The sequence below is a fragment of the Lemur catta genome, chromosome 11, assembly GCF_020740605.2.
Source record: "Lemur catta isolate mLemCat1 chromosome 11, mLemCat1.pri, whole genome shotgun sequence".
Taxonomy (NCBI): Eukaryota; Metazoa; Chordata; class Mammalia; order Primates; family Lemuridae; genus Lemur; species Lemur catta.
The window spans coordinates 79,892,457-79,915,427 of record NC_059138.1 but is presented as its reverse complement, the minus strand read 5'-3'; the positions used below and the strand labels follow the sequence as shown (position 1 = coordinate 79,915,427).

The following is a 22,971-nucleotide window of genomic DNA, read 5'->3' as shown; positions in this document are numbered from 1 at the left end:
ATGCTGTTTTTGCAACCCAGTTCATCAGTGTTTTTGATGCCCCTTGTATTTCAACACCCATATTGTATCATATACTGTCTAGGAAAAATACAAATTAGATGTTTTAATTTTTAAAAAAATCAAGATTTTTATTACCCAGCTTTCAGCTGTACATTGATCAGAACTTCAAATTAGTATCCCTGTTTCTCTTTAATTGGGTTAAATTACTATTTTTCATCTCTTCCTGTGGTTAACTACAAAGATTGGAAAAAATACAAAAATGTACCTACTTAGCACATGATCCAAAAGGGATTTTTTCAAAAAATATCTCTAACATAGGTTTTGGTAACATTCAATAGGAAAAACATTGCTTTTCTTTGAAATGAAATAAAATCAAGTATTAATACTTGATATTTAATACCACTTTGTATACCCTGCAACTTTTAAAGTCTTTCTTTGTTGTATTCAACATACATTGTCTGCAAACCGTATGGATACAATATGCAAGAGTCTGTCCATATACTTTTTTTCTTTTCTTTTAAAAACACAAAAAAGACAAGGTCTCAGTCTGTTGCTTAGGCTGGATGTAGTGGCACAATCATAGCTCACTGTAGCCTCCAACTTCTGGGCTGAAGGAGTCCTCCTGCCTTAGCCTCCCAAGTAGCTGGGACTACAGGGACATGTTACCATGCCCTGCTAATATTTTTATTTTGTAGAGACATGGGATCTTGCTATGTTGCCCAGGCTGGTCTGGAACTCCTGGCCTCAAGCAATCTTCCCACCTCAGCCTCCCAAAGCACTGAGATTACAGGTGTGGGCCACCATGCCCAGCCAGTCCATTTACTCTTTAAAGGCATTCTCTATTCTCAAATATTCACTAGCTTAGAAGCTAGTGGGTGATGATCACTTTATAATCTGTGCTGGGCACAGCAGGACACTTGAGCAGACCATTTCATCTCAGACTGTTTAGAGGCTGCTAGATTTGTATCTTGAAGGGAAGGTAGGAAGTAACCAAGTATAATAAATGGGGAAGGCATCATTCCAGGGACCGAGAATGGCATGTGCAACAGCATAGGACCATTAAGGCATATAGCACCAGCAAGGAACTGCGTTTTGATTCAGTGGAAGCACGTGCACGTGGAGGAACATACCATCAGCTGGAGAGACAGAAGCAGATCAGGAGGGTAGCAGAGTGGAAAGGAAGATTTAGGCTCTGGAGTGGGAGGATAGTATAAGCCGTTACTCTCTAGTCAGTTAGCTCTCAGGATCCGCTCTTTATCTGTACATTGGCTATAATACCTACCTGACAGAATCATTAAGATCGAACAAGATATTCCCTGTGGAAAGGCATTAAGTGCAACACGTGTGATCCATTTTAGTACCACCTAAGACGTGGGTCATCTTTGAATTGGATGTTAATAAAAAGCACTGAGATGTATTAACAATCTGAAAGAGCAAATAATAAGATCATTTATACTTGACTTTGAATTATGTTAAAGGAGCTTGTGCCCATAGTGACTTCCCTATTAAATTAAAATTCATTTCTATCCTTTGAACACATAGACAATGGACTTGACTTTTAAAAATTTCATCCAAGAGCTACATATAACTCAGATATAGATATTGAGATTATTCAGAAGAAGCTGCAAAGCCACTTCATGGAATGTACTGGATTGAATTATACACAAGAACCTAGTAACTAGCTTCTGTAGCACCTCAGCTATGGAAAAGACAGAGCCGATTCCCACAGCTTCATCAGAGACCTAAGGAATACAACGGGAATCATAAACATAAGAGTTATTTCTTTAGGATGGTGTGGCAGGCACAAAAGTGCACCGCCCCCTGGGAACTTCCTCTGAGAAAGAACTTGCTGTCCAGCAGTGGGGAGCGCAGCACCACCAGCCTCTGTCAGAGCATTCTCGCCCAGGTCACACTCTTCCCAGACAGTGCCAAGACAATGACTGAGCAAAGCAGGGTATTGCCCAATGCTGGCCTCGTCAAGCAGCCCACTTTTGCTTTCAGTAAGCCCAGGCCTCGTCAGATGTCTCTGCAGCGGGAGCTTTTCCCTGCTTGTTCCTCCTGTCACAGGTTCCAGATCAGCCTCGCAGGCTGAAGGCTCTCCCCACCCAATCCTGCTTCCCCCTCCTCTATCTTTAACAGCTCTTACCCCTTCTTAATTTTACCCTTTCACCCATCCTAATTTTCCATGAATTTTCCTGGAAATTCACCACCCAGAAACGGTGCCACCAAGGCAATTATTAATTTTACAACTTTAGTAGTATCTCCCGAGGGAATCCCTTTGAGGCTGTAAAGCACAGTACTCACCGTCAGATGAGAGGACTGAATGCCCATGAGATGCTTATCCTGTCTCACAGCTCCAGACTCTAGTCAAATCTCAGAGTCCCCAGAATGAAGAAAAGTCCCTTGAGAACAGTAGAGGCTGAGCATTCAGATCTTTGAGGCATGGTATGTAATACACTGTAATTTCTATGAAGAGTTAAACATGGAAATTTGGTCATAAAATAATTCTGGCCAATCGCAGTTATTTTAAATGAACATTGGCTATATTAGACTCCTTTTATAATATCACAAAAAACAAAACAATCTTGATAGGAACTATAGCTCTTCCATATTCCTCACACTTAATCAAATGATTTACTCTATTATAAAGACTAAATTACTTTTAAAATAAGTAGGAGGAAATGCCTACTAAAAAAGTTATAGTGTGCAAAATGTTCATTTTATGTATACTTAGTGCCATCTGCTGGCTATGACATTATAATATTTGCCATGAAATTTACATGAGTTTTAACAGAAAATGGGAGCAAGCAAGAGAACTCAAGGACATGAACTACACTTTCAGTTGTGATGATCTCAGTGGATAGTACCTTTCCTAGCTCCTCCCTCCCTCACCCACTCCTCTCTGCCATTGCTTGAGTCATCATCTCCCTCCGCCAGTGCTCTAGGAGGCTCTCTGTGCTTTGCATCCTGCCTCCTCTCTGGGACCGCTGACCCTCCCAGGGGTCAGTGAGATGAACTGCTTGAAATTTCCAACAACTGTTTCCTGCCTTTGTTCACCCCTTCCCCTCAGCCTGCTAAGGTCTTACCTGTCCTCCCCTCCCCTTTGTCCTGTCCTGACCCTCCCCTCTGTGGTCTGCTAATTCCACTTCACTTGTCACATGGTTTGATAGTTTAAAAATGATCTGTCTGCTTTTTTGCGTCCCTTATTGAGCTGTGAATTACTTAAATGCAGGATTTGTGTCTTACTGGTTTCTGTTTTCCACCCAGCACAGTGCCTGGCACATAGTAGGTGATCAGTAAATGTTGCACAGAGGAATAATGTGGAAAATAACTGGTTAGAACATAGGAAGATTTTAAAGGTAGGGTGACTGGTGATCCCTTTGGGTCATTTTTACTATTTACTCTTCCTACAGTGTGGCTGAATTATCCCCCCAAAATCGATCAACATTTTCTGAATTCTTTTTAAGGTATCCAACACTATATTGGGTGTTCAGGGGATCCAGTTCAAAATATTGGTATATAAATTAAGACTGGGTTTGACTTCCTGCTCTACCATTTACTAGCTAGGAAATTAACATTAAAATTTTATCATCTGCAAAATGGAGATATTAAAGGTATCTCCTTCGAAAATGATGTTTGAAGGAAAAAATGAAGTAATACATGCAAAGCATATACGACAGAGTAAGCACCTGGTAGCGGTTTGTTGTTGCTGCCTTCGTTTTTATTGCTTAGATCCAGGAGCTGATTGTTTGAAGATCAGCACAGAGCAGTTGCTTATTGGGTGGTGTTTCTATTCTCTACTCAATAGTTTGTTTATTCTTTAGGGATTGTCTGTCCCCTCTGGAGTCTACTAACAATATTTTATTATGCCAATTTGGGGGAGCTTTATGACTGTGCTGCTTCTCTATTAAGGGCTAATTTATATCTTTAATTTTTAAAAGCCATTATACTAGAAACAGAAAATGCACACAGCCTGAAGGTATGAACATATGAATGAATGTAGGTTACACTGCAAAATAGCAGGGTGCTATAGTGCAGTGGTAACACATGGCTTTGAGTTTTGAAATAACTTTGCATTTGCTAGAGTGGGCTTACCCTCCAGGTATAAAATAGAAAACTCAACAGCCTCAGGCCTCTAGAGTCTTGCCTTCTGACTAACTTCTTACCAGTGAAGGCAAAACAAATCTAAAAAGGCAAATGACTGCTTCTCGATTGGAGATGAAGCCGAATACCATCAAGGGAGTTGGTGTCCAGTGTACAAATTTTATCAATGTCGTATCCTAGTCAGGACGGGAAAGGTGGCTGTTTCTGACTACTTTTAGAGGGAGTTTGTCAATGTTTCTCTAAATTCCTGTCTTTTGTATCAGATGATTTTACCTTGAGAGAGAGAGAGAAACCAAAAAGGTAAACAGAGGCAAAGTTTGTGGCTTACCTCTTTAATAAGTGGCTCTACTGCTCTTTTTTCTACTTCATACTCTTACTACCTGCAACAGTGTGAGAGAAGTGGTGAATGAGAGATGTGGAGGGAAAGGGAAGGGAGTGGTGGGTGGGTAGCTGCCTGGCCTGCCCCATGTTGCAGCGCCTCACCAGAACCTCGTCTGCACGTGACTGGGGAGAGCCGCAACATGAACATTAACAGTAGAAAACTTGGGTTATGAGGCCAAGCTCCCAGATCATCCACCAGGCTGGGATTCAATCCCACTCCTCCCAGCGCTTTCCACACTCTGCTCCCCGAGCTGATCAGAGCGTCTACTCACCATAACAGGGGATTTTCTCCGGGCATTACTTTCTCACCACCTAAGAAAGAACAAATCTAAACTTCAGTTTCAGACAATGCTAAAATAGCTAGTCATCTTTTCATCTTAGATGGTTTATGATTATGATTCACACAATCATATGAAACAATATTCTTTGTCAAATACCTGCATACGTTTAAATCTTCTGACACACACACACACACACACACACACGCACGCACACAAATTCATACTCGTATTCAGTATGCCCACAGCCCTCCCACCCCCAAGCTGGAGCAAGGTCACCATAGAGTGTCCCAGAGAGGTGAAGGAGGCCTTCACTAAAGAGACAACTTTTCCTTCAGAGCCACTCTCTCCTGCAGGAAAATTAATATATATAGTCACCACAGTGAAGGCAAGAACTCTGATGTTATAACAATTTTCTTAACTGCCTGAGACCATGGTGACATCAGAAAATAAGCATGAGAGCTCAGCAAAAGTATACAAAGATGTTACATGAAGTCACCTATGTTGTTCTCCAGATCAGAAACATAAGCAAGACTGAAATTTCTGCATCTCCATTTAGGTCTCTGCCATACCATCCAGGCTCCTGTTCCAGGGTCCGCAGATTGAGTGCCTTTCAGTCTCTACTGCCTCCCGCTTCCTTAGAGGCTCACACCTGCCTCACTGGGAGAGCAGTTTGTTCGCTCGTCCAAGACCTAGCTCAACACCCAGCCTCTCGTCGGTACTTGGGACATGTTTTCCAAATGAATTTAGATATACAAACAGATTCCATGTGCATGGTTTCCATGGAGAACCACAACTGGACAAATAAGGGAAATCACTAAGGTCTTAAAATTAAAAGAAAAGGTAACTAAAAATAGTACAATATTGCTTTGATGGAATCAGCTCTTTCCCCACCCATGTCTGTCTTTCTGCCTGCGGCGACTTCTCTCTTGCCTGCCCAGCAGAACACCTCTCTCATACAACTCTCTCCAGCTTAGATAACCTCTAATGGCCTTTTGGCTCTAAAAAGCCCATCATCTGTGTACGCCTCCTGGGCATGGACACTTTTATTTCAGGAGGAAGGGAAAAAAAGCGGTTTAAAATAGAAGAAAAAAATAGTCAAATCAACTGAACCTTTTTGGTTTAGGTGGAAAACATGTGAACTATAGAGTTCTAGAGAAATCTATTTCCACAGGAAATTTTTAGAGGATGGATGAAATAATGAAAATATTTATTGTTGAAAAACAGCAGTTAAAGTTGATGACACACAGACTGTATAGCAACAGGTGCATCTTTAGAAAAGTAGGAAAGTTTCCATTCAATGCTTTTTCAAGGTAGACTCTCCAGAATCTTAAGTGGATGATTTTTAGTAACAAACTTAGAGCCTGAATACAATCCAGTTGGGCTCAGTTAAGTACTTTGTAAGCACCTCTTACGTGGCTGGTGACAAAAAGGAGCAGTGACAGAGGCAGAGGGTGGAAGCAAAGAAGAACCAGCCTAAAACCATGGCACCACTGTCCCCTCTATCCTGGCAGCTCTATCAGTGGCTGGATGCAGGAAATCATGGGTTTGGGGTCAGTTCCACATGGGTTGAAGCCCTCGTTGTACCACTTAGCTGTGGTCTCAGGGAATTTAAATTGCATGAACATCTGTTTAATCATCTATAAACTGAGGACAATACTGCCTACCCACAGGCTGCTGTGGAGATTAAATTCTATGTGTATGCATCAGAGAGCCCAGTTTAAAATAAATGCTTAATAAATAGCTACTCTGTGGTAGCTGCAGCAGATTAATTTCTCCCAAGGGGATCCTCACTCCTTCCTTATGCCTCTGATAATCTGAAAAATAGACATGATGGTTTGAAGGTAAAGGAACCAATTAGAATTCAAGAGTAAAGGTATAAATAGATTGCAAAAATAGATGACACAGTTATCTGGGCAGGGAAATTTTAATGATAATTATTTTTAGTGATATCATGGCAGTAGAAAATGTGATAAAGGCTACCTACCAAGGAAGACAAATGAGAAGGAATTTTGTTTCATTGGTCTTAAAATTTTAATACTTATAGGCAAATCTGTTATGCCTTGGTGTTTCCATCAGTAAAATGGACATATTCATCATTAATCTTTCCTTTTTAATCAAGATTTGAAAGATCAGTTGCCTGACTCTCCTCCACCCCTACTGCCAGCCAGCTCTTGTCCATGCCTCCTATAATGCTTCTCGAATTGTCCTTTGCTTTCCTGTTCAGATATACAGCCTGTGGTCACTCCCCCTCACCTGGTGCAAAGACAACAGAAGTAACTTCTTACCTTATACCCCTGTCTTCCAGCACTTCTTCCCTTTGCCTCATCCTTCCTCCCACCACAGACTAATCTTCCCAAACACTGGCTGTCGTACATCCAGGCTACTCTCCCACTCGGAACTTCCCGTGGCTTCCCACTCTTCCCAGGGCACATGTCTGTACCTGGCACTGGAGACATTCCACAACGTAGTCCCAGTCCGCCTTGCCCATCTCATCTCCCATTGTTCACCTGCTAAAACTAAATCAAGATAGTCTTTGCTCAATCTTCTGAGCGTGTCCGTATTTTGGCTCATACTATTATTTTCTCTCCATTTTCTCCAGCCTCTCCACATGTCTCCAAAAATTATACCCATATTTCAAGATGCAGCTTAAATTTTCCCACTTTGAAGCCTTTCTTGACCACTTAATACAAACTCTTCCCTGAACCACTGTGGTACTTCTTGGTCCACACACATTTTGCATTTTATTGCTGTATTTTATACTAACTTTATATGTGTTATCTTATCACTGGAAGTAAATACTCACAGACCCAAGGTCATGGTAGGTTCTAAATGCTGACTATGCTTTTGTCCACTGGGGACCCACTTCCACACAAAGGAAGATGACAGACACAATTGGCCAGAACATAGATCACTGAAATGAAACACAGTACACCTTGGGGGATACCTATTATATTAGTTTGCTAGCTGCCAGAGCAGAATACCACAGACTGGGTGATTTAAACAACAGAAACTTATTGTCTCAAAATTCTAGAGGCTAGAAGTCTGAGACTGAGGTGTCTGCAGGGCTGGTTTCATCCGAGGCCTCTCTCCCTGCCCTACAGATGGCCATCTTCTCCCTGTGTCTTCACGTGGTCTTTCCTTTGTGCCTGTGTCTTAATCTCTTCACATAAGGACACCAGTCACATTAGGACCCACCCCAACGAACTCATTTTACCTTAATTAGCTCTTGAAACATCCTATCTCCTAATAGTCACATTTGAGTTACTGGGGTTGGGGCTTCAAAATATGAATGGGGGAGGGGGACACACTTCGGCCCATAACACCTACCTAATGGCATATGTTAGGAAAAGATCCTTTAGCAATGCACAAGATAGAAATTCTTTTCTTTAAAACTTAGTTTGAATCGATCTCATGGAGAGAGAGAGTAGAATGATGGTTGCCAGAGGCTGGGAAGGGTAGCAGGAAAGGGGGGATAAAGTGAGGATGGTCAATGGGTGCAAAAATATATTAATAGATAGTAAGATAGAATGAAAAATATTTGATAGCACAACAAAGTGACTACAATCAACAATAAGTTAGCGTATACTTCAACATAACTAAAAGAGTGGAACTGGAATGTTCCTAACATAAAGAAATGTTAAAAATGTCTGAGGTGTTTGATATCCCAATTACCCTGATTTGATTAAGTCACATTGTATGTCTGTAGCAAAACATCACATGTACCCTAAAAGATATACAATATTATGTATCCATAGTAATTCAAGATAACAAATTAAAAAAAAACATAATACTTAGTTTGATCATTTTATAATAAATAAAAATGGTCTGGAAATAGAGAAGGCCATCCAGCTTAGACCTGCATGGGGCATTCATGACATGAGGTGTGCAAAGGAAAGATGAGCAATCCATATACAAAAAGGGCCCATCCTCTCCTTTAATGAGAATATAAATGAACGTATAATCCTTGTAGTTGTTGCAGATATTATTGCTCAAGTTAATGCTGAAATGAAATTAATATACTTCTTTTTCTGCAATGTGTGTCCCATCATTCTTAACTATACCTTTATTACTTTTATCATTATAATGAGCCTTTTGTTGTTGTAGATTGATAACTCCAACCGTAATGCAGTCTTGATTCTAGTGCCCAGATAAGGAGGAGTCTCCCTCTTAAGATTTACTGGAAGGACTATCTCTGTCTAATCTCTGTCTGATGCTTCCTGTGGCACTTCCAGTACTGGCCCTTCCATCCTACAGAGGAGACGTGAACTAAATCAAATCCAAAGACAATAGATACCTTATTATTGGCTACCTTCACAAATTTACTATAGATTTAATATTGTGACTATCTCTTCTGATCCAAAAAGGTCATCAGTTAAGAAAAGCAAAGCAATCTATTTCTAAGTGTCTAACTTTAAACCATTCATTCTACTGTTTTAGTAGAAGACCTATATAACCATCAATATCCAGTCATTTCCTGAATAACATATTATAATTTACTTTGGAGTGAAGCTGTCCTTGCATAATTTATATTGCACAATTTTGCTTTCTCACTTGAATAACTTAGGGGCTCATAAAGTAGGACAGTAAGGCAGAGAAAAACCATAGAAAGTAATTCAGGAAGGACCAGTAATCCATAGCTGACCACCAAATTTATTCCATGAAAGCATAGTATAAATCTGAATGACAGTCAGGCCCAAAACTGATTCTTTTAGCCATGGACTCAGCGATGTGTGATCAAAGAAAGGTATGTATGAAGAGTTCTGGAAACCTGGCCAACAGACATAGAAAAAATGGATAGGCAGACACTCCCTAAAAAAAAAAACTAAAAAACAGAAAGCCATCATGTATAGGCTTACCGTGTACTAGGCTGTTTATATATTATGCCATTTAATCTTTAGAACATCGTAAAGTTGTTCTACAGATGAGAAAATCAGGTTCGAGATGGCAAGTGCCTTTCCTAAGATCCTACAACTAGAAAGGGGCAAGGCTTGCAGTTAGATTTGGGCCTGTCTGATCCACTGATACAATCAAACAACACCCAAAGTGCCCTGGACGGAAGTCATTAATTTCAGGGGAGACAGAACTGGATGTCTAGAAAGTAAGGGATGCAGGAGTTGACATTTCATATTTGGGGCCAGGTGGTGCAGGACATGAAGGACAAAGACTAGCTGGCTGAGAATAAAAGTACTCTCACTCCTGCTAGGGAAAAGTAAGACAGAAAGTCTGCAGTTAAAGAACTTGGTTCCAAAGGTCTCAGAAATTGTAAGTAAATTACCCAGATCTGCTCATCCCAAACCTTCTCAGGCCTGGGGCTGAACCTCGGCAGGTGGGAGCGGGGTGGCCAGTGTCCACAGAGGGGACGGGAAGCAGGCAGACAGGTCGTTTATTAAACCCAGGAGCTCCCAGCTCCCAGGAGGAGCCTGTTCTTTCTACTCCCACAGTAATAAGCTAATTAATGGGAGGGGCAGAGACCTTCATGGAGTCCCACAGCTGACTGCCCCGCGCTGGTGTCACCGGGAGGTGAGAGGATGCTGCTGGCTCCAATGTGGTGGGTGACCCTGCTGGATGTGCTCATGACCCTGCTGAACGTGCTCCCGCATAGGACTTGCATTGAGCAGAAGTCTGGGGCACAGGCCCTGGAAGCATTGCCCGTTTTCTTATCTACTAGTGCCCGTTTCCTAGAATGTAAAATTCTCTGGAGGAAATCAGAATCCCATGTGAGGCAAATCTGTGACCCTGTGAAGTGTGTGAGAGACTCAGGGAGGCTCCTGAGGGCCGCCGAGCTGCTCCAGGTGACAAGATGGATGGAGCGTGCAGCCGGAGGAGGCCGGCGCCCGGTTAGAACGTGCAGGTGAATGACTGATGGGACGTCCTGCTGAAACCTCTCAGATGCATTGTGCCGAGTTCCCCAAGTATGTAAAAGCCTTGGAAAATAACATGAAATTGCCTAGAGTGCACTCATACACCGGCTGAATGTAAATGCTCCTTCCCTGGCCCCCGCTTTTTTAAACTAAAGGCATTTTTAAGACTTTTGCTCCACAAAAGGATGAAAATGATCCGAGGTGGGAGCACAGTGGTGTCAGCAGAGCGTGGCTCAGCTAGGCATTTGGTGTTAATGCAGTCAGAGACACAGGGAAAGTCAGAAAGCCTATTCTAAAATGATGTCTTAATGGGAAAGGAAAAATGCGTGCTGTGTCAATGTATACGGGCTGCCTACTGTGCAGCAGACGGAAATCGAGCTCAGCGCTGCCACTCTGCGTCCGCATGGACTCAGATTCCCCATTTCAGTTTCTTTGCGGCGGTTAATAATTTGAGGTTGAGTAGAAAGACACCTGACCTCCCCCTGCCTTAGGCTGCCTGTGTCTGAGACAGAAGACTCCGTGCGACCGCTCCAACCAGCTCCGGGACACGCATGTGTGCAGTGTCCACCCTTCTAGGCACCAGAGGGCTGTGATCACAAGATAGTTCTCAGAGGTTGTGGTGTATCGTTGTCACGAATGTTTAACGAGGCAAGAAAAATGCTATCCCTCATGCCAAGAATCTGAAAGTCAATTTTAATGCAAGATCAATTTTCTAAAAAAAAAAAAAAAATCACATTCCTGCTATGTGCCAGAAACTGCTTGGAGCTCAGAAGGCAAAGGTACATTCTGAGTCCCCAAGGAACCCCAAGGCGGAGACAGACATAGAAACCAGCAATTACACTAAATATCACAGGTCATGGTGGCAGTAGTAGCAAGATATATTTCCAGAGTGTGAACATAAAAATGGGACGCTGGATCAATGTGATTTCTGGGAGGTTGGAGCTACCAATATGCAAATGAGTCCCAAGTAGACTAATAGAAAGGATTTGTTTAACAAAGCTATCACTGCCTCTCTGGGCTATAACAGAAGTCACATTCCCACAATGTCTCCCAAAATTCCAGCTCTCCAGGATTCTTACAAGCCTTCCCAAAGAGGGAGGGACAGGGAGATGTGAGTGGTACATAGAATATTACTAAGACTGTCGTTGCTGGCCAAGATAAAGTAGGTCCTCTGTAACCTGTCTCGGTCATGGCTTGTAGCTAAAAACAAATACAAAAGGCAACTATTTAAGGACTCTGAAAAGAAACACTAGAAGGAAGGTTAGAGACCAGAGTCAAAACATGAAGAAAAAACACTGAGATGAGTATCCTGGCTTGTTCTTTCTTCTTTTATCTCCTTGCTTTGACCTGAAAGTGGCCCTAGTTTAGAACTGTGCAGTAGGCACAGGCATCAAAATGCCAAGAGAAACCTCATTTGTTTAACCAGAGCAGGAAAAGGGACCTTCGTGAGCTGAGACGTATAGGATAAATTCCTTTATTTTTTCTCTTTCCCCTTCTTTTTTCCCCTACCTCTAACTCAGGAAAAGATACAGTCTGGAGCTTCACGGCAGCAGTTGTGGCATGAGCACCTGAAACACAGAGGGGGAAAGCCTACCTCTCTGGTCAGAGGATCTTACAAAAGGGTTCCCTGTGCTCCCAAGTAAATGGGAGAAATCCTCCTTTGATTCCTCTTTCTTTTTTTTTCCCACCACTTCACTCTGAGAGTAGCTCCAGTCATGTGGAAATTGCATAACACAGTGGTTGGTATGAAGTTCGAAAGGGAACTCATCTTTCTGGCCAGAGGAACCAGGCACGGGGGCCCTTTGGAACTGGAGAGTGTGAGGGAGATCCTAGAGGGAAGAAGTGGAGAAGGAGATACGTTAATTCTGTGTACAAACCAGCGCTAGTTCTGGGCTAGCGACCAAGCTGTGCATGCATTACACAGACTCAAAGCAACATAAAGCCCCCACTGTGAGAGCTGACCTGGTATGGAAACCACTCTTCTTCCACGGAGCTTGTTGTCTGTACCTAACCAGGTTGATTGGCTACTAAAACAACAACAAGCAAGCTAACATTCTCCAGAGGATTTTAACAGGACTCAGAGTCTCTCAACATAAGTGTCTAGGACACAATACAAAAATTACTTGACACACAAAAAAGCAGGACAACGTGACCAGTTCTCAGGGGCAGAACCATCAACAGGTGACCAACAGCAAAGGGCACATAACACTTTTCAAGTGCCCAGGAAGACCACATTCTGAGCCATTTGATAAACCTTAAGAATGTTTAGACAATTGAAAGTATACTAAATATGTTCACAATAATAAGTATGTATGACTATACACACTTAAAGAAAAAAGTAAAAAATGGAAGGATATCTAGAAAATAACCAATCATTTGGAAGTTAAACAACATAATTCTAAATAGCCCATTGGTCAAATAAGTTTCAAGGGAAATAAGAAAATATGTTTAAATAAATAATAATAAAATACTACATATAAAAAATTGTAGAAGTGCTTAAAGAGAAGAGAATTATAGCACTAAATGCTCATATTAGAAAAGAGAGTTTCAAATCAATAACGTATGCCTCCACATTAAGAAACTAGAAAAAAAGAACAAAGTAAACACAAAGCAAGTAGAAGGAAGAAATTAATAAAAATAAGAGCAAAAATCAGTGAATGTAAAAGCAGAAAAGCAATAGAGAAAGCCAATTAAAATATCAATAAAATGCATAAATCTCTAGCTAAACTAACAAAGAGAGTGGGAGAGAGAGGGAGGGAGAGAGAGTACAAAAACTACCAGTATCAGGAATGAAAAAGTGGATAAAATAAATGATTCTATTCTCATATGACAACTGAGATGAAATGGACCAATTCCTTGAAAGACACAAACTAACAACACTCGGTGAAGAAACATTAGTTACCTGATTTATCTCATATCTATCAAAGAAATTGAATTTGCAGTTAAAATATTCCAAAAAAGAAAACTCCACATCCAGATGGTTTCACTGGGCAATTCTCCCAAACATTTAAGGAAGAAATAACAAATCTACACAATCATTTCTAAAAAAATAGAAAAGAAGGAAATACTTTATAACTTATTTTATTAGACTAGAATTACACTGACACCAAAACCAGACTAACAGCCCTCATGAACACTGATTTAAAAATTCTAAAGAAATTTTAGCAAATCTAATCCAACACTATTTAAAATGGATAATACACCATTACTGGGTGGGGTTTAGCTTGGAAGTGCAAGACTGGTTCAGCATTTGAACATCAATCAAAGTACTTAATCATATTAATAGGTTAAGAAAGAAAAACCATGATTGTCTCAATAGATACAGAAAACACATTTAAAATTTTTAATATCTATTCATAATAAAAATTCTCAGGAAAGTAATAATACAAAGAAACTTTCTTAACTGATAAAGGGTATCTAGAAAAAAATGTGCTGTTAGCTTAATGAATTCTTTCACCCTAACATAAGAAACAAGGCATGGATTTTCGTTGTTAGCACTGTTATACAACATTGTACTGGAAGGCTGAGCCAGTGTGATAAGGCAAGAAAAAGAAATAAAAGGCATGCAGATTGGAAATAAAAAAATAAAACTTTCTTTGTTTAGACAAAATGACTGTGTAGAAAATCCCAAGGAATCTACAAAAATGCTCCTAAAACTGATAATTGGCTAAAAATGTCAATATATGAAAATTAGTTTTATTTGTACATACTACCAATAAACAATTTATATTGAAATTTTACAAGTATGCCATTTATAATAGCACCATAAAATAAAATATTAACATTAAATGTAATATTAGCAGGATCTGTATGCTAAAAACTATAAACCCTGATCTTAAAAAAAATTCCAAAGGTGGCCTAAATAAATTGTACTGTGTTCATAGAAACATGGTGTCAATTCTCCTCAAATTTATCTATAGGTTCAATGCAATTATAATCAAAATTCCAGCAGATCTTTTTGTACATATTGACAAGCTGATTCTGAAGTATATAGGGAAAAGCAAAAGAACTAGAATAGCAAACAAATTTTAAAAAGAGCAAAACTGGAAAACTCACACCAATTGATTACAAGTTAGAGTAATTAAGACAGTATGATATTGGCAAAAGGATAAACACATAAGTCAATCAAACAAAACAGAGTCTAGAAATACACCTACACAAATATGGTCAATTGAATTTTGAAAAAGGTACAGAGACAATTTAGTGGAGAGAGAATAGTTTCTTCAACAAAATTAACTCAGGTGAATCATAGGGCTAAGTATACGGTGTAAAACTAGACAGTTTTAGAAGAAAATATAGGAGAAAATTATTGCAGCACTGAATTAGGCAAAAGATTCTTATATATGACACCAAAAACATAATACATATAAAAACTGATAAACTGGACTCCATCAAAAATTAAGAATTTACTGTGCAAATGACATTGTCAAAAGAATACAAAGAAAAGCCACAAAGAAAAATACATCTGCAAATCACATATATGACAAAAGACTTGTATCCAGAATATATAAAGAATTCTAAAATGCAACAATAAAATAAGACATTTAAAAATGGGTCAAAGATTTAGACAGACACTTCAACCAAAATATCTATGTATGGCAAATAAGCACATGAAAAGACAGTCACCATCACTGGTCACTACGGAAATGCAAATTAAAACCATAATGAGATACCACTACACACTTATTATGAAGACTAAAGTTTAAATAAAATATGACAAAACAAAAGTACTAGTGAGGATTCAGGGCCCCAGTAGCATTTTGAATAAGTTTGGCAGTTTCTTGTAAACTTAAATATTCACTTACTATATGATCCAGCAATCTCACTTTAAGGTATTTATCCAAAGGAAAAAAAAATGAAAACTTATGTTCACATAAAACCATTATGCAAATGTAATATAGCAGCTTTATCCGTAATCATCCAAAATTGGAAACAACTTATATGTCCTTTAGTGAATGGATAAACAATGAATAAGCAAATTCAGCCAGAAAAAAGGAACAAAATTTTGATACATGCAACATAGAGGAATCTCAAATTCATTATGCTAAATTTAAAAAACTAGGCTCAAGAAACTACATATGGTAATCCATTTACGTGCCACCCTGGAAAAGGCAAAAGTATAGGAAAGAAGAACAGATCAGTGGTTGCCAGGAGCTTGGAGTAGGAGAAGTTGCCCCACATGGGGAAGTTAGAGGGAAAACTCTGGGTTAACTTGATTGTGGTGGTGGTAACACAATCGTATGCACTTGGAAAAATCATACAACTATACACCAAAATCAGTGATTATCTTGTGTAAATTAAAAATTAAAAAATTATAAGAAAAGAAATATACACATCAAAAAATAGTTGGCTTTTTTTAGTATTTCTTATTTGTAAAGTGTTTTAGGTATGTTGCCTCATTCCATCCCCATAACAAACCTATGAAATAAGTACTTTTAAAAAATGTCAATAGATTTAGGGAGTACACATGGTTTTTTGTAACATGGATAAACAAATCTATTGAAATCCCTGTGAAGTCAGGGCTTTTAGTGTACCCATCACCTGTACAGTGTACATTGCTCCTGACAGGTAGTTTTTGATCCCTCATCCCCCTCCCACTCTTCCCCCACTGTCCTCCCTCCTTAGTCTCCAACATTCATTATAGCACTCTGTATGACCCCGTACACCCATCGCTTAGCTCCCACTTACAGGTGAGTACATGCTGTATTTGTTTTCCCATTCCTGAGACAGTAATACATCACTTAGAATAGTGGTGTCCAGTTCCATCCAAGTTGTTGCAAAAGACATTATTCCATTCTTTTTCATGGCAGAGTAGTACTCCATGGTGTGTGTGTGTGTGTGTGTGTGTGTGTATATATGCACCACATTTTCTTTATTCACTCATCAGTTGATGGCCACTTATGTTGATTTCATATCTTTGCAAATCCCTGTGTTACAGATGAAGAAACCCAGTTTTAGAGAAGTTGACAAGTATATTTATTGTCTTATAGTTACAAGACAGAGCAGCACTGTGAAGGAAGACTTGTCTGACTATAGGGTCTGAGTTTTTCTCCTGCACAATGATCAATTGAATGGATCCGCACAAACAACACTCGCACACGTACACACAGCACACAGTACATAACTCACACGCATGTATGTGGTCTTGGAAATAGACTGAGTGATAAACAAATGTAAAATTGTATTATTTTTATCATTATCCTCGTTAATATATATAGCCTACCAGAGGTACAGACTGTCCCATTCATTCATTCATTCATTCATCCAATGTCCTCATTTATTACCTCATTTCCTCAGCTTGGTTTATGCCAGCCGCTATTCCAGACTCCGGGGATACTGCCGGGAACCACAGACACCACTCCTGACAGTCAATGAACAATAAATAAGTAAATATGAGGTGGTGGTGATAAGAGCTCTGAAGAAAAACTGAAGTGAGCTGAGAAGACGCTGTAAGAGGAGCTATTTTAGAGACAGCCACCTGGGGAGGGCCCCCTGAGGAGGGGACATTGAAGTGGAAAACTGACCAAAGCGAGAAAGGGAGCACTAGCAAGGTCCGGAAGAAGGTTTTCCAGGTGGTAGGAATTAGCAGGACAAGCCTCTGAGGCAGGAGTCGCTGGGCATGATTGGGGTTCAGCAAGCGGCCGGGCTGAGCTGGCAGGGGTAAAGTGGGGCAGTGAGGGAAGCCACAGAGCTTTCTCACTTCCGGTGTGTACTTACCACTGTTCTTTAATTCTCCTGTGTTAATGTATCTTCCTGGTTAATTGCAAATTATTTACAGGACTATGCCGCATATTTTTGCATGGAATCTCACTCTGTACCTGGCACTTCACTGGGCACAGGGCGGATTCTGAATGAAAACATGATGGCTGACGCGTGGTGTCTACACACATTCCCCAGTGGTTCTACTCAGGGGAGGCGGCTATGCAGTCAATAAACAGGAGGCTAGGAGAGTGGGAATTTCCAGCAGTTCTTCACAGTGTCGCCTTTGAGACCAATAGCAGTTCTGCTGAGGGCGAGGTTCTGGTATAGCAGGTCATCACTATGAGTCTATTATTGTGGCTTTTAGGGGTAATGGGCAGGGACTGATCAGGTGCTTCCTCTGGGCTAATGCTCCCTGGGAGCACACCCACCTGAGAAGGCCCAGGTTGGCAAGGCAGGCCACTGGGGGTCCCATGCCCTCGGGGACCTAGGCCCCTTGGAGAAAGTGGGGGTTCACTGGGGGAGATTATCAGAACTTTAGACCTCAGGATAAGGAGACACACTCGAAGAGGGACTAGGGACAGTTACTGCAGCCCCGCAGAAAGGTGCCAGGTACTACACGGGCAAAGCCAGACTGGGTGCTGGCCAGCTTAGCCGCAATGTGGGAGGAGCATGCTGGTCAGACAGCGCAGCGTCCGGTCACCAGCAGCCTAGCTCCTGGGGGACTTCCTGTGACTGTCTTGACACAGTGAGGTGTGATGATAACAGCAAAGATTCCCTTAGGAACAGAGAGATGGCAAGTCTCTGGGAAGTGCGGACTTTTGGTTCAGCCAGACTTGGGTTTGAGGCCTGGCTCCTGCCTAGGGCCGAGTAGGCTCCTGTCACCCCCTCTATGGAAGGGGAATCCCTGCACAGGGGTGAGGGCGACGGCTGGACACAATGCCAGCATATGGTCAGTGCTCACCATATGCTGGTTTCTTTGCATTCAGCTTAGAGGCCAGGCTATCCAAGGTCATTTGCCAGGATTGTCGCTCTGGGCCAGAAAGAGCTGTGTCCTGGCAATGGCAGCAGAGAGTTGCCAGCAGGTGCCAGGCAGAACCTGTGGTGGCTACAGTGGGCATTCCTTTGAGGGGACAGAGACGCAGGAGGGGTGGCTCCTGTGGGACAGCACCAGGGCAGGCCGCTGAGGCTGAGAGACCAGCAGGTGGAGGGCGGGTGGCACAGGCAGAAGCGGCACCGGGAAGAGGACTAAGGCTGGGCCCACCACGGGGCTGACTATCTGCAGGGAACCGAACAGACCAGGGCAGGACCCTCCCAAGAGCAGGGGTGCCAGGGCAGCAGGCTGGACCCAGTAACAGGCTTCACTGCCGGGGAGGGCGGAGATTCCGAGTTCAGCGTGAAAGCAGTTACTCACCCTGTCCCCAGCCTGGCTCCTTTCCTAGAGAGAAAAAAAGACTAGATTTTTAAAAATAATAACTCTGTAAGTTCCATCACGGGAGTCTCAAGGAGCCCTACCTGGCGCCCCTCCAGCGGCCAGTAACACAGTGGCCGCGCACAGGCTGATCTCGGACGTCGGAGCAGACGGCTGGCACAGAGGCCACAGCCACCATCGGGGAGTCGCTGTGCCAGGCTGATCGGGGTGAGTTCCTGCACCCTACCGAGCTGTGACAGCCGGTGATGAGCCGTCTGATGACAGGTGGGGCACAGGCGGGCCTGCGGGGAGCGAGCTTGCTCTCACACACCTGCGAGACAGCCTCCGGTGAGTCCCAGAAATACTAGCCTGGCGCTTACAGGTGCAGGGGTGGGAAGGCCATGGCCGGGCCAAGCAGTCGTGAGACTGAAACGGTGCTGTTAACCTGACCTCATTTGTATCCTCAGCGTGGAGAGGCCTCAGGAAGATGGGGCGAGAGCAGTAATGATCCGTAATGACCATTTATTGAGCAGCTATCAGGGGCCAGGCACTATGCTTAATACTCTAAATACGTTATTTACTCCTTATCCCAACCCTGAAATGAGAACATTTGAGACAGGGGGGAAACTGAGGCTCAGTGTCTGCTTAACCACCGGGGCAGTGCAGGGGGGAGGCGTGGAAAGGCACAGGGACAGGACCAAAATGTTCACAGCAGAACCAGTCCCCGCCAGGGGCCCCTCTCCGTCCGGCTCTGCTCCCCCTGCACTCAGGATGAGCCTCCAGAGCCAGGAGGAAGGTGGGCACTTCCGGAACTCTGCTTTCTCACCTCGTGTCTCGTCTGCGGGTCTGGGGATTAGCCAGAGGGGCTGCGGCATGCTGCAAAAATAGAATGGAAGCTGGAGGAAGGTCATCATGACAGGTTACCCAGAAAGGGCAGGAGGAGGGCAAAGCGGCACAGGCCTGAGGCACTGCAGGGCTGGGGAATGCTTCACAGTGGGACACCATGCCGGGGTTTCCACCACTGTGGTGCAAGGGGAAAGTGATTTTCAGTTCACACTCAATCTGGAAGTTTCTCTCCCTATCAAAAAGCAGGATGCCAGAGAGCCTGACTGGAGTCTTGTGACCTCCAGTGCCACGCTGGGACCTAGCAGGCAGCCAGCAGGGACCACCCCACAGTCACGCATCTGTCAGAGGATTGCCACCGCGTTCCATGGGCTGTGTTCATCGGCGATTTAAATAAACGGGTTCCACCATCTGGGGTGGGAGGGTCAGGCTAAAACAAAGTCAGTCAAGCTTTTAGCTTGGTGTGCTTCAGGTTGCTTTTATGCAAGCACTTTCCAGAGCCTTCAACTAAATGCTAAAATGAACTGTGAATCACCAGGAGTGGAGATGCAGCCTGTTCTGAACTTATCTGAAAAATAGACATCTTTCTCTGGAAACGCTTATTAACATCTTGGTGAATTGGTGTTCTGTGAAAGATGATTTAGGAAAATCTGCTTCATGCCTGGCTCTGCCTGCTTCACGATTGCTCACTGCCTAATTTGATGCAATGGTATCTTTTTTTAAACCAAAAGCAAAATAATAACCCAGGTTAACTATTTGGGCAGCTTCTCCTGACTCCCAACACACATACTCTCCTCCTCCCTTCCCTCTTCCTCCCTCCTCCTCCTCACTCTCCTCCTCCCCCCTCCTTTTCTCCCTTCCCTCTCCCTCTTCTCTTCTTCCTCTGACTGTATAGGAATACCTTAAATAAAGGAAACCTAGAACACAAAAATATAAATTTGGCAATGATTATTTAATTGATCTCTGATTTCATGACAGGAAAAAATAAGCTGGCTCTCTTTTATTCTAGAAAAAAAGGATATTTAATAAAATCAATACTTGGTAAATATTTTTTGCCTTAATTTATGAAACATGCAAATGTTATATGAAACTGCATTACCTGTGCTTCAGGAATGAGAATGGCAATCTGTTTTCGCCTGGAACACAATACCTTGGCGCAGCCGCAGTCTGGGCGCCCTCTGCCTGGTGGTGTGTGTGTTTGGTGTCCCCTGCAGCACAGTCCCAGGGTGCTGGGTGAGCGCGGGCCACTCAGCAGCCCTGAGCTCATTACATACAAGCGACAATGATTTTTATGTATTTTATGTCTTTCTATCAATCTCTTTGGAGGAAGCAGATGAAAATTTAGAATTTTCACAGGTAATATTTACCTTAGGACAGAAGCTAGCTAAAAGGATCAGCTGGCACCCAGAACACATATTTTTCCTGAAGATCCAACCAAATGCGAGCCCAGGCACTGGGTATGATTCATCAGAACCAACCAACACTCTGCAGGCAGTTTGGATGGCGCCAACCTACCTTTGCGATACTGCCTGCCCTCGATTTCAAACACAGGCTATCAACTCATCAGAGCAGGACTGAAGAGAAAGCCAAGGCTGGCAGCAGGCTTGGTACCACCTCCTGGTGTCAGAGCCACCTGCACACAGCATGGGGCAGAGGAATGGCTAGAGTGCCCTGGCACCAGTTCCTTCTGGAACTCAGCAGTGGTGGGTCTCATCCATCCTGGTCACCCCCAGAGAGGAAGAGCTGCCGTGGAGATGAAGGTGGAAGGAGGAGGCCTGGACTGGCAGAAGGCTTGGGCTTCTTTAACCTTCCCTGGTCCCCAGGGCCTAACAGAGTTGTCTGGTTAACACTGCATTGACTGGAATGAATTGATTTGAGCCCCAGCTCCACCAGGACATTCCTGAGTGATCTTGGAAAGTTACTTCTCTTAAAGAGTGCAGCACAAGAAACCACTCCAAAGTTAGTGGTATAAAACATTTACTGTTAAACAAATAAGCAAGCATTTATTGTTATTATCTTTCACTACTTTGGGGTTGACTGGGCTCAGCTAGGCAGTTTTTGGTCCTCGTGCAGTGACAGTCAGACAATGGCTGGGACTAGAGTTCTCGAAGGGCTTTCCATTCATATTGTTTGGTGTCTGGCCTGGGAAAATCTAAATAGCTGAGGCTGGAACATCTGGGGCTCCTCAGACACCTCTCCCTATCCCAGTGCAGTCCCTCCACGTGGCCTCTCCAGCATGGTGGCTTCAGGGTAGCAGGGCTTCTTCCATGAAGGCCCAGGCTCCCAAGGTGTTTGTCCCAGGCGAGAGGCAGGTGGAAGTCAACTGCCCTGTGCAATCCAGCCTTACAAGTCACACAGGGTCACTTCCACCATGTTATACTCACGGAGAGAGTCAGGAGTGCTGCACATGTTCCAAGGGAGTGGATGTAGGTCCCTCTGCTTGTTGAGAAGAGTGTCAAAGAATTTACAGACATGCTCCGAAACTTCCGCAGAGCTTCAGTTTCTCATATGTTAAATGGGGCAATAATACCTCTTGGGCTCAATTTTTTTGGAGGGATGGGAGGATAACTGGGACTAACGCAGATGAACTCATGTGAACGTTAAGGTGCTGGCCACACAAAAGAGATGAACAACTAGAAAAAGCTGTCTGGCATCACTAATTCTCAAATTGGATTACATTATATCTTTCAGAGGCTGAAAAACAGTTTTCTTATTGGAAAAGAGAACTTCAATAAATAAATTACCTGCATTGTAAAAGTATAATTTCCCCCATGAGCTCAATAATAAAGAGATTTTAAATGAAAGAGAAATGTAGCCTGTAAGCACTTTTGCTTTTTCCTGAATTTGCTCTTGATCAAGTCTGGTTGCCCACCCTTGCTATACATCTTGTTACACTCAGTGCCAAAGCTTGATGTCTTGCAAATGCTGCTACATAGGAAAGTTCATAGTGGAAAGAATTTAAGAACAAAAATGAGTTGTCATTGGCCTATTCATTATTGCATACAATTGACATCTTTATTTATATATTAATAAATAAGATAGGTAAAAATTTGTTCTGTACCCATTTCAATTGTCATACCAATAACAATTAATTGCACTCATTTATTAGTTAAAATTCTTGGTTCCAAAGAAAAAAACCCAATGTGAGTAGGTATACACAGAAAAGAGAAATGAAGGGCACATCAAGCACTGGAGTGTTGGAGTGTGGCTAGGCCTTGAGAGGGTCTGGAACCAACAACTGGTGGGAAACTAGCCTCTCTCAGTCTTTCTTTCTCTCTCTCCACCCACTGCTCCACTTCTCACTGTGTCTGCTGCATTCCACTCTTTGTGCAGACTGATTATTTCTACTTCTCAGCTGACATGACAAGCAGAAGTAGCTGCTCCATCATTT

General features: G+C 42.5%; 1 long non-coding RNA gene across 3 annotated transcripts in view; it reads right to left on the bottom strand.

Annotated features, from left to right (window-relative positions):
* Positions 1 to 18,765, bottom strand: part of LOC123647157 — a 36,217-nt gene extending 17,452 nt beyond the window's left edge. Inside the window, exons 1-5 of one of the 3 annotated variants that reach the window (XR_006738150.1) lie at positions 18,741 to 18,765; positions 16,912 to 16,988; positions 4,758 to 4,797; positions 4,433 to 4,484; positions 2,305 to 2,466 (exon numbers count right to left, since the gene is read on the bottom strand). This is a non-coding gene — a long non-coding RNA (uncharacterized LOC123647157). The other 2 variants (XR_006738151.1, XR_006738149.1) reach the window with 2 other exon arrangements.
* Positions 18,766 to 22,971: the final 4,206 nt, after the last annotated feature.